Raw genomic sequence first — 12,874 nt, 5'->3', positions numbered from 1 at the left:
TGCATCTTAAGCTATCGTGACGCGAAAGCTACCACTTTACCGTCTTGCATCAAAACACATCCTAGACCAACGTGTGATGCATCACTGGAAACCATAAACTCCCGGCCCGATTCAGGTTGAACTAGAAGAAGAGCTTGCGCCAGAACAAATTTGAGCTTTTTGAAACTAGACTACTGTTCCTCAAACCACACAAACGAAGTGCTCTAACGTAGTAGCTTTGTCAAATGTGACATAATGAGAGAGAATCCCTCGACAAACCTTCATTAGTAACATGCTAAGCCTAGGAAACTCTGAAGCTTAGACACATTTCTCGATTGTTTCCACTCAACTATAGCTTTTATTTTCTTGGGATCAACCCGGATCACTTCAGCAGTCACATGTCCAAGAAAAAAATCCTCCTGCAACCAAAACTTGCACTTGCTAAACTTAGCAGAAGAATAATACGAAGGTGGTCATCATAGTCTGACTCGGTCTTGGGATAAATCAGTTTTTCATCGATAAAGACTACCACGAACTGATCCAAATACAGTTGAAACACCCGATTCATTAAATCCATGAATGCTGTTGGGGCATTCGTAAACCTAAAAGGCATCACCAAGAACTCGAAGTGTCCATAACGAGTTCTAAAGGTAGTATTGTACATATCAGTCTCTTTAATCTTGAGTTGATGGTAACTAGAATAGAGATCGATCTTAGAGAAAATAGATGCCCCACAAAATTGGTCGAATAAGTCGTCGATCCTCAATAGCAAATACCTATTCTTTATTGTTAACTTGTTCAGCTGTTGGTAATCTATACACATTCTCATCGATCCATCATTCTTTCAAAAAATAGCACTGGTGCCCCCCACGGAGACACACTTGGTTGGATAAACCCTTTATTGAGAAGTTCCTGGAGTAAAGCTTTTACCTCACAAGTTCCTTCGGTGCCATGCGATAGGGTGCAATGGAAACAAGAGTAGTAACCGGTGACAAATCAATGTTGAATTCAACCTTTTTATCTAGAGGTATTTCAGGAAATTCTTCGGGAAAAACATCCAAGAAATCCCTTACAGTACGAATATCCCCTACAGAAAGCTTTGTAGGTAAAGAATCAGATACGTAGGTAAGGTATACCTTGCACCCTTTTTAGACTAGCTTATTAGCTACCAAGGCGGAGATTACATTGGAATGGTAATCGTGATGCTCACCAACCATAACAACCTCGTTATTTTCATCCATCCTTAAAGTAACTCTCTTTAATGCACAATCTAGATTGACCCGATACACTACGAGCCAATCTATTCCCAGAATCAGATAAAATTCATCAAAAAACAACTCTATTAGCTCCGTCAAAAATACCATACCCTGAATCTTTAAAGGTACTCGTCTCTATACCCTATTAGCATGAAACAATTGACCCAAGTGACTAATCACAGAAAATTCTTTAACAATATTCTCAGTAGTTATACCTAGATTTGTAGAAATAGTACTAGCTATATACGAGTGAGTAGACTCAATGTCAATGAGAGCGAAGTAATGAACAAAATAAATAAAGAATTTACCGGCTATGACATCAATATCATCACTGTCCTCTCGATATTTTTCTGCAAAAATTAGGGCAAGCTGTCGTATTTCAGTCTGACTCACACCTCTACCTGGTGTTCTCTGACCTCTACTAGAATTATTACCTCTTCTAACATTACCACAACCTCTAGGTGGTTGCTGACCTACTCTCGAAGGCTGAGCAAGACCTAGAACAGAAGTCAGTGCCACAACTGGCACTTGATCTGGTCGACAAGAACAATCCCTAAGTCGATGCTCCATCGACCCACAACAGAGGTATTCTCCTAACTTTTTCTAGCACTAGCGTAAATGGTGCTTCCTGTAGTCGCTACAGAGCTAAATGTCGATAACTAAAGCTAGTGCCTCGGATCTCAGAGGGCTTTCAAACCTCACCTGTTTCTTAGGGCGCTGCCCAAAACTAGAGGGACTCGAATCCTTTTTAGCCTTCCTCTGATCTCTCTCGTGGTCATGCTACTTGTGTTAATTATGTTTCACCTCTTTCACTATCTTAGCCTTATCAACCAAGGCCGCAGAAACTTACTCCCTCTGAGGAGCTATTAGAACCTATAGATCATAACGAAACCCTTCTTCAAACCTCACGCACTTATCGTAGTAAGATTCTACCAGAGCCCGCGAGTACTTACTCAGTCTTAGAAACTTGGCCACAGATTGATCACCCTAAACCAGGCTCATAAACTCGTGTCGATGATAACTATAAATTACACATATTTTTACCCCATGTTTAATGCAGTTTATGGATGATTTCTCACTAGAATTGGTGAATTCGATGCTCCTAATGCTTTAATTTCATGTTTTATACTTAGAAGAGCATAGGAGAGCGAAAGAAACGAGAAACGGGCCAAAACAGAGAAAATGGGCCAAAGTACGAAATCAACACGACCTGGACCTCTTCACACGGGCAGACCACACGCCCATGTCAATCTGGAAGAATTAGAGCACGACTTACACGGGCATAGCACATGGCCGTGCCATTCTAACAGGCTCGAACATGGCCTGAAGTAATCGCACACGGGCGTGTCACACTCATTTGAATTGTTCATCTATCCTCTTGTCAAGCAAATACTACAAGTCCCCTTAGTTATTGTAGAACAACTGCTTGGCTTTATTACTCCATTGATCCCATATTTCCTTTAACTCCTGGAGATTATTTTGCGCCACGCTGATGTGAGTGTAACCTCATAATTCTGATGTGTATCCTTCAGCGTTTCCTTTGACCATTTATGGACGTTAACGTTGCCCTCAATTCTGTCGAGAAGTCTGTTCTCCATAATAAAACTTTCTAACTTAGAAACTGGCCGTGAATTGATACCTTTTAAATGCAAAATGACATACACAAAAGAAAGAAAACAGTCAGTATCGTATGATATTAATAAACACAAAGATAACCTAAGTATAATTCTATCTATATTGAGCTCTTATGGTTTTTCTATATGTGGTTTGTTTCTAAAGTTTGAGGTACTCGAACCAGCAGATTCCTCGATCCTCACCCATTATAGGCTCATTTGAATCGAGTTCGATTCGGAATACATTTCCCTATGGCTACACGGAGATGAAAATCTCACGAAACCATAGGTACGGATGTATCCCGAAAGTGATCCACTATCCTGCACGGAGGCGAAAACCTCACGAAGGCGTAGTTTCTTACTCCCATTTAAGGGTGTGACCACAACGGTCATGCAAATGCAATGTGTATCAAAATATATAACATATGTAATAATACAAACACATGTAATGCAAAGAGGATTGAATTTTAAAATTTTTCAAATTTTCGACATTAAGACAAAAGGTAATCAATTATACGGCTTGACTCTCTTATTAGTCCCCAGTGGAGTCGCCAAGCTGTCAAAACCATTTTTAAATCGATTTTTGGAAAATGGGAATCGACTTTAAGAAAAATGAAAACGGGAGTCGCCACCAATCTTTTTAGGTGTGATTGGATCACCTTATAAAATGTTTTGTTTTAAAACATTAATTATGGTCTACGAAAGTCGAGAAAATAGATTCGGGAGTCGGTTACGTACAAGGAAGGGTTAGCACCCTCGTAACACCCAAAAATTGGTACCTAATTGATTATCAAGTGTCTTTAATGTCGGAAATTTGAAAGTTTTAAGATGCAAACCTCTTTTAATTAGAATGTATCAATTTTGAAAATTAAGGCTCACTTATTTCAAACGAGTCAAAACATCACATCCAGTAAGTTAGGACGCAACATTTTAAAACCTTCGAAACTAAGCTCGTCTTTCGAAAATTTCTATCTCGAAACAACAAAACGCCATATCCAGTAAGTTAGGACACTATGTTTTGAAATATCAAAATAATTATTTAAGTTTTGAAAACTCAAAATCACTTAGAAGGGTGTTTGACTATTCGAATTCAACAAGAAAAGTCGCAACCCAGTAAGTTAGGGCACTACCTTTCTCGAAGTTTCCAAACATCAAGCATTGCCTTTTATTTTTTTTTTTAAAAAAAACCTTGGAATATTATTTTAAATGACGTTTTAGGATGACATATTAATGCATCATGAAGCATAGATGTACAAAATATTCTAACATTTCCATACAAACATAAATAATATCATTAAGACAAAACTAAATAACATGAACATACGTTTAATGAAAAAATCATACTAGGGTAAATATAAGATAATAAACAAATAAAAACATGAGTAAACTCACATAAAAGAAATAATTAAACATAGCATATAAAAAAATGAAACTATGCACAAATAAGATAAATGACATACACTAAAAAATGAATCAAATAGAACATTTACAAATTATAAAAATATAATGCAATAGTTCAAAATACATGAAATGATAATATAATATATATACATGCATAGAAAATATATATTTGAAAATAAACTATATAAAAGGTTAAATATTATAATATATAAAATACATAATCAAATGTATAAAAGATAGGAATAAATATACATATTTGAAAAATGAAGAAATTAAAATAAAAAAAAGGTTGAAAAACTAAGATAGACGAAGAGTAAAATAAGAACAAACCACAAAGAGTAAGAACGCAAGAGGGAGAGAAATTTGAGTGAATGCTCTCAAGAATTCTTATTGCTTCCCCAAAACTCAAGTGATTTACAATGAAGGGAGAGGCCTCTATTTATAGTTGAGCCTCCCCAAATCCAACGGTACAGATCAATTACATCAACGGTTAAGATTAAAGGATATCTACAAATTAAATCTCCAAGATTACAAGATCATATCTTCAAGATTGCATATCATATCTAAGATTGCATATCATATCTAAGATTGTATCATATCTAAGATTGCATATCATATCTAAGATTGCATATCCTTAAAGATTATATTTCCATATGAGTCAAGCTTATAGATGGACCTTAAATCTTTTCAAGTAATGGGCCATTTTGATTGGGCCAAATTATATGTTTGTAATTTTGTACTGGACTTGGACTTTTTTTTTTGAACTTATTTCTGGGCCCGGGCGAAATTGAGTGTCTACAGTTGCCCCTCTTTGCTCATTGCTGTGTAACAGGAATAAAGCAAAAACTATAAAAGGACCAATTTTGCCCGGGCTCGCCGAGTCTTGAGTTCTTGATCCTTGATCTTCTTTAAATGGCCTCTTGACGGCTTCAATCTGCTTCACTGCAACTCAGGAAGGCGATATCTGCTATCTTTGATCTGCTTCCCATCTAATACAGAGACGTCAAATCTGTTATCTTTGATCTGTTTTCTGACAATACAGAGATGTCAAATCATCTTAGATCTGCTTCAGTGTAACGCCCCCACGCCCGAGACCATCTTCGGAGTCGAGTATGAGGTGTTACTAAGCTTAATTTAACATATTTAGAACTTTGGATTATTTATTTCTATATTCGCAGCTTTTAAGCTACTTGCATCATAGTCACAAGAAAAATCATATCTTGAGTTACGAAACTCGAAATCAAGATCCGTAAATTTTCCCTAAATCTAGACTCATATACCTATCTACTAATTTTTTTCTAGAATTTTTGGTTGAGTAAATTAGTACAGTTTATTAATTAAAATTACCCCTGTTTCAGGACTTGACTGGTCTGACCTCTGTTTACTACGAACCACATTTCTCTCTGTACAAAATCCATATAACTATGAGGTTTATTTATCCTAAAACTAGACTCAATAAGGATTCTAAGAATATAAAATACACTACCTAATTATATCTTTACAATTTATGGTGAATTTCTAACGTTGGAACAGGGATTCCGAAACTGCTATGACCCTGTTTAACTAAAATTCAACTATCTTGTAACTTATAATTCTTTTACCTGTTTCATTTGTTTCATGTGAAACTAGACATAATAAGCTTCAATTTGATATGTAGTCCATCACCAAGTTCAATTTCTATGATTTTAGTAAATTTTAAACTCGAGTCAGTGTTGCTGCAGTATTCTGTTTATGGCAAATTTCATCCCTTTTATGAGTTTTTATGCACTAAGTATCTTAATAATTTTCCTTAACATCAAATATAATCTAAACTAACTATTTTCATAATTTATCATTATCAAGCATTTCCTCAACCATTCCATCACCATACCATAAGATCATTTACACAAAAAGGTATATTGCTATACATGCCATACTTAAATTTACAAGCCATTACCAAAAGTCTTCCTGGATAGTGTGATCGAGCCTTGACCTATCCCGACTCTGAGTGGCTTGTCCAAAACTACAATGAGTAAGAAGGAGGAGTAAGCATAAATGCTTAGTAAGTTCATATGCAAGTAATAAGTAACATAACAAACAATCATACCAATCAACATTAGCATGTATCACTAAAACACATATCACATTTTAATCATTTTTCATCATCTTATTTCCTTATCGTGGTTGTATCAATACTCAACCCGAGGGTTAAATACATACCTGTCCAAAATATCCATTTCACATCACTTACCAATACGTCTCTTTACATCTCGAATATTCCTCCATTTGAGTAGAACTTTACCCGTTGAACACATCAGAATATAATTCGGATACATGGATAACTTGCACATAAGTGCCATATATGCAATCAAGCAATCATGTAACCCGCCCATAAGCGAACTCGGACTCAACTCAACGAGCTCGGGCGTTCGCATCCATAAGTGAACTCGGACTCAACTCAACGAGTTCGGATGCCTAGTTACATCTCACGAACTCGGACTCAACTCAACGAGTTCGGACATTCGCATCCATAAGTGAACTCGGACTCAACTCAACGAGTTCGAATGCTCAACCATCCTAGTGACATGTCACTTGTATCCTAATCTATTCCTAAGGTTCAAACAGGCTTTTTCCTCGAACACTTATCCTTGCCGTCTTCCGTAGAATGCCGAAATCAATACTCGGTAACAATTATATTTAACAAGTAGCTCGCATAATTTACATATTATTTGAAATTAACCACAAAGCATACATTTCATAATTAAATTCAGCATAGCATATAATTAACATCAATAACTTAAAAATAACAATTATGCTACTTTATTTACACATGAACTTACCTTGGTACCAAAATACAAAGATTTTGCAATTTAGTCCACAATCTTTTCTTTTCCTTGATTGAGGTCGATTCCACGTCTTTCTTGATCTAAAATAACACATTTAGCTTATTTAATACTCACATTATCAAATTAATCCTTAACTCAAATTTTGGCAAAATTACAATTTTACCCCTAAACTTTTGCATATTTACATTTTTGCCCCTAGGCTCGGGATTAAACTTTATTCCTTATTCTTATGTTTTACAACATGCTGATCACTTTTCTCTTCTATGGCAACATCAAATTCTCACTCTAACATGTACTTGTGACTATTAGGTATTTTTACCGATTAAGCCCTTTTACTCGTTTTTGCTTAAAATCGAGTAGTACAAGTTGTCTAACATAATTTAAAACTTCATATTCTATCATAAAACATCAAAATACACAAATTTCACCTATGGGTATTTTTCCAAATATAAACCCTAGGTTAAATTATTGCTAACATAAGCTTTATCGAGTTACCGGGATTCCAAAAACGTAAAGAACATTAAAAGCGGGCTTGGAATCACTTACTATGGAGCTTGGAAGCTTGAAACAAACCCTAGCTATGGAGAACCCTTGAAATTTCGGCCTAATGAAGAAGATGGACAAAATTGGCTTTTAATTTTGTTTTAATTCATTTTAATAACTAAATGACCAAAATACCCTTACTACTAAACTTTCCAAAATTCCTTCCATGTCCTAATTTTGTCCATGAACTTAAAATTGGTAAAATTGCTATTTAAGACCTCCTCATTAATATTCCAAAACAATTTCATACTAAAACTTCTAGAATGCAAGTTTTGCAACTTATTCGATTTAGTCCCTACTTTCAATTTAAGCACTTTAGGCATAGAATTTCATCACGAAATTTTCACACAATCATGCAATCATATCATAAACCTCAAAATAATTATAAAATAATTATTTCTATCTCGGATTTATGGTCACGAAACCACTATTTCGATTAGGCCCTAATTAGGGATATTACAACTCTCCCCTTTTAAGGATTTTCGTCCTCGAAAATCTTACCCAGAAATGATGTGGGTATTGATTTCTCATAGTTTCTTCGATTCCCATGTAGCTTCTTCTACTCCATGCCTTTGCCACAACACCTTCACAAGTGCAACATTTTATTCCTTAGTTGTTTGACCTCTCGAGCTAAAATCTTAATCGGTTCTTCTTCGTAGGTCATATCTGGTTGTAGTTCAATTTCTGTCGGTGAAACTACATGTGAAGGATCCGAACGATACAAACGTAACATAGATACGTGGAACACATCATGAATCTTCTCTAATTCAAGTGGTAATGCTAGCCGATATGCTACCGGTCCAACTTTTTCAATTACTTCATACGGCCCAACAAAACGCGGAGTTAATTTGCCCTTCCGTCCAAATCTAAGGACTTTCTTCCACGGAGTCACCTTTAAAAATACTTTATCACCAACTTGAAATTCAATGTCCTTTCGCTTTAGGTCTGCATAAGATTTACATCTATCTGAAGCGACTTTCAAACAATCTCGAATTATCTTCACTTTTCTTCGCTTCTTTTATTAGATCAACTCCATAAATCGATTTTCCTTGAGTTCATCCGATACAATGGCGTTCGACACTTACGACCATATAATGCTTCATAAGGTGCCATTTTCAAGCTCGTCGATAACTATTATTGTAAGCAAATTCCACCAACGGTAAGTATCTTTCCCAACTTCCTTGAAATTCCAATACACAACATCTAAGCATATCTTCAAGAATCAATTATTCTTTCGATTGTCCATCGGTTTGTGGATGAAAAGCGATCGAAATTTAACTTTGTACCTAACGCGTCTTGCAACTTTTGCCAAAACCGCAAGGTAAACCTTGGATCTCTATCTGAAATAATCGATAATGGTATTCCGTGTAATCTAACAATTTCTCTAATATACGCTTCAGCCAACTTGTTAAGAGAATAATCCGTGCGTCTTGGGATAAAATGAGCCGACTTAGTTAATCATCAACTATTACCCAGATGGCATCTTTCTTTCCGAGTCAATGGCAATCTGAAACAAAATCCATAGTAATCCGATCCCATTTCCATTCAGGGAACCATAATAGGTGGAGTAATCTCAAGGTACTTGGTGTTCAACTTTCACTGTTGACAAATTAAGCATTTGGACACAAACTCGATATATCTCTTTTCATTCCATTCCACCAATACATTTTCTTCAAGTCATTATACATTTTCGTACTACCCGGATGAATCGAGAAATAACCACTATGTGCTTCTGTAGGATCTTTTGAATCAATTCCTCATTCTTGATTTTACAAATCCGATCTTTAAACATTAAACACCCATCGAACCAATTTTGAAATCTGACTCTGTATCAACTTCACACTACTTTCTCTTGGCTTGCAAATCTTGATCATCTTTCTGAGCTTTAGAAATCTCTTGTAAAAACTTCGGTTTTACTCTTAGCTCTGCTAGAATCGAACCATCATCTTACACTTTCAACTGAGTGTTCATAACTCTCAAAGCAAACAACAACTTTCTATTTAAAGCATCGGCAACCACATTCGCTTTTCCCGGATGATAATCAATAACAAGCTCATAATCTTTCAATAACTCCAACCATCTTCGCTGTCTCAAATTCAAGTCTTTTTGTGACATCAAGTATTTAAAACTTTTGTGATCGGTATATACTCGGCACTTTTCACCATACAAATAATGTCGCCAAATCTTCAAAGTAAATACCACCGCAGCCAATTCCAAATCGTGAGTAGGATAATTCTTCTCATGAGGTTTTAACTGTCTCGAAGCATAAGCCACCACTTTTCCTTCTTGCATGAGTACACACCCCAAACCATTTAGAGAAGCATCACTATACTCCACAAATTCTTTACCTGATTCGGGTTGTATCAACACCGGTGCTTCATTAATAACTTTTTCAATTCTTCAAACTCATTGACATTCTTACGTCCATTCAAATTTAACATCCTTTCTGAGTAGTCTAGTCATAGGAGCAGCAATTATAGAAAATCCATTTATGAACCGCCGATAATACCCACTAGCCCTAAGAAACTCCTAACTTCGATTCGTTTTTCGATGGTTTCCAATCAACAATGGCTGAAATTTTACTAGGATCAACCCGTATACCATCACGAAACAATATGACCCAAAATCCAACTTCCCGAGCCAAAATTCACTTTTACTAAACTTAGCATACAAATGCTTATCTCTCAAAGTTTGCAAAACTATCCTCAAATGCTCAAGATGCTCGTCTCATCTTTTGAATAAATTAAAATATCATCTATAAACACCACAACAAATCTGTCCAAGTATGGCCGAAATATGCGATTCATTAAATTCATAAACACAGCAGGAGCATTTGTCAACTCGAATGGCATAACTAAAAATTCATAATGACTGTACCTTATTCTAAAAGCAGTTTTAGGCACATCCGACTCCTTTACCCGCAGTTGGTAATACCCAGATCTCAAGTCAATCTTTGAAAACCATGTCGCTCCTTTTAGCTGATCAAACAAATCATCAATTCTTGGCAACGGATACTTGTTTTTGATTGTCACCTTGTTTAACTGCCGATAATCAACACACAACCTCATAGAACCATCCTTCTTTTTCACAAATAACACGGGAGCACCCCAAGGTGAAAAACTCGGTCTCACAAAACCTTTATCAGTCAACTCTTGCAACTGCTACTTTAATTCCTTCAACTCTGCTGGTGCCATTCTATACGAGCAATCGAAATTGAGTCGTTCCGTGATCAAATCAATACCAAATTCTACTTCCCGACTAGAGGCAAACTCGCAATTCTTCCGGAAATACGTCCATAAATTCACACACAACCCAAGACTGATTCAACTTTCTTTTCAACTTCTTTTGTATTAATTACATACGCCAAATAAGCTTCATAACCCTTTCTCAGATATCTTTGAGCCGACATTGAAGAAATCACACTAGGCAATGCCTCTAATTTATCTGATTCAACCCGCAGAGTTTCACCATTTTCACACTTTAATTCTATAACCTTTTCTTTTCAATTTATTTTAGCATCATGCAATGTCAACCAATCCATACCCAAAATAACATCAAACTCATCAAACGGCAACAACATCAAGTCGGCCGGAAAGTAATGATCCCGAATCATTAAAGGACATTTCTTACATACTTTATCAACAGTCACACATTTGCCTAACGGATTCGACACTCTAATCATAAATTCTATATTCTCAACAGGTATATTCATACTAGACACCAATTTCATGCACACATATGAATGAGTAGAACCGGGATCAATCAAAGCAATAACATTAACATTATAGAGAAAATGTACCGTAATCACATCGGTGAGGAAGCATCTTCACGCGCTTTAATAGCATAAGTTCTAGCCGGAGCCCTTCCTTCAGTTCTAACCGGTGCATCCTTGGCTACATTCTTACTGCTTGTTTCACTTCCAGCTTTTCTCGGATACCTTCCCCTCGAGTCTGCACCACTAGCTTTTACATTCTAAAATTTTTCTTTCTCAGCTCTCTCTGGGCAGTCTCTAATAAAATGATCTGGAGAACCACATCGAAAACATTCATTTTCTCTGCACGGACCAAAATGATTTCTACCACACCACTGGCACTCGGGTTTAACAAATCTCAAGTTCCCTACACTGGCTGCAGAAGTATTCTGAGATTTAGGACCCACATTTTGCTTCTTATAATTCCCATATGATTATCCAAATGAAGCTTGGGAACGAGGATTCATATTCCTTGACTTTCTAGGTTCTTGTGAAAATGAACTACTCATCGGTCTTTTCTTCCAATTTCTAGTCTCACCTCTACCTTTTCTTTTCTTTAAGTAGTTCTTCAACCTTGCAAGCTCGATCAACCAAGACTACCATTTCTTTTAGTTCAAGGATCCCGACAAATACTTTAATGTCTTCGTTGAGCCCGTCTTCAAATCGTCGGCACATCTTGGCTTCAGAGGAACATATTCCTGGCATACTTACTCAATCGAGCAAACTCTCTTTCATATTCGAGATCAATATTACCTTGCTTCACTCAAGAAACTCTTTACATTTCGATCAATAAACCTTTCACTAATATATTTCTTCCAAACTCTTCTTGAAAGAATTCCCGTGTTACCCTCTCTTTCGGTACCACCAAAATCAAAGTCTTCCACCAATTATAGGTGAATCTCTCAACAAAGATGTAGCACATTTCAAACATTCTTCGGTGTACAAGATAATTCATCAAATACCCAGACAGAATTTTCAAGCCAGAACTCTGCTTTCTCTGCATCATCATCAATATTTGCTCTAATTCTTCAGCCCCTTGTTTGCGAATTTTATCAACTGGAGTTCTGTGAAATTTCATCAGATCCATACCTTGAGGCATCGGGGGTACAGGTTGAGGAATTGGGGGAGGTGGGGGAGGTCGTACATTTGGGTTCGTCTGAACGAACTCGATGTACCATGCACTCATCATTTGGAGAAAGGCTTCGATCCCTTTCTCCTCCTCCGACCAACAATAGGAGGTGGATTTTCATCGTATTGCTCCTTCAGTGAGTGGCGCATTACTCTCTACTTCATCTGCCACAACCGGATCGGGATCCATTTACTATAAAAAATCATTTAAAAGGTCAAGTCGTCACACTATCACAATTTATACATATGGCATGTATAGCAAAATTCGTACATACAACACGTAGTCCGAGAACCGACTAAACCTGCTCTGATACCACTAAATGTAACGCCCCCACGCCCGAGACCATCGTCGGAGTCGAGTATGAGGTGTTACTAAGC

The sequence above is a fragment of the Gossypium arboreum genome, chromosome 11, assembly GCF_025698485.1.
Source record: "Gossypium arboreum isolate Shixiya-1 chromosome 11, ASM2569848v2, whole genome shotgun sequence".
NCBI lineage: Eukaryota > Viridiplantae > Streptophyta > Magnoliopsida > Malvales > Malvaceae > Gossypium > Gossypium arboreum.
This window is presented reverse-complemented; position numbering follows the sequence as displayed.